The sequence below is a fragment of the Nelumbo lutea genome, chromosome 5 (genome assembly GCF_056320005.1).
Source record: "Nelumbo lutea isolate HS-2025 chromosome 5, American lotus-T2T, whole genome shotgun sequence".
In the NCBI taxonomy this organism is placed as follows: domain Eukaryota; kingdom Viridiplantae; phylum Streptophyta; class Magnoliopsida; order Proteales; family Nelumbonaceae; genus Nelumbo; species Nelumbo lutea.
In genome coordinates, this window is record NC_142688.1 from 57,579,073 (window position 1) to 57,579,909 (window position 837).

Consider the following 837-nt stretch of genomic DNA (forward strand, 5'->3'; position numbering starts at 1 on the left):
TTCCTGGCTCAGCCACCAAGCCCACAAATCTGCAAAGGAGTTAAAAGAGTCAAATTTATCCACTAAAACATTTAGGCTACTACGTACCAAACCAAGTGACCGTGGCATGCTCACAAAGGAAAAGAGCATGAACAAATACTTTCTAGTTCTTTCCCTTACATTTTACATAGATCATCCTCTCTAATGCTTCTTTTGTGCATGACCTGATTTACAACAATGCTGTTATGACAACATTTCCTAATGAAATATTTCATCTTTGAAGGAACCTTGATTGCCCACGTTTTCTTCCATAATTTTTGAGCCGTTAGGGATATAGCCCTTTTTATAAAGAGAGCATAGTATTTGCTATTAGTATACTGGTATGCAAATTTTACTGAAAACCTAACTTTTGAATCCAGAGTCCAAATTAACTTACTCTCTGGGACAGTGCGATGCATGGACTTTGTTAAGTGAAACCAACAATAGAAATACATGAGAGTATACAATTGTTTTATATTTTAATTTTTTGAATAATTAATAATTATTTATAATTTATATACTACCTTTAATATTTTTTATAATACAAAATTACCAATAATTAATTTCAGCTAGGATTGTTCATCAAATTGATGAAACTAATCAACCCAACCCAAATCGACCAGAGTTGGCCAGTTTTCTAGTGTTTTCAATCAGCTTTGGATCAACAATTTCCAAACCTAACCAAGTCGGGTCAATTCCGGTTTGGCCATTTGTAAATCAACCAAAACCGAACCGACCCAACCATATATATATATATATATATATTATTTTAAATATACTTTGACTTTTTAAATAGGGATAATGGGAAAATTCCCATAT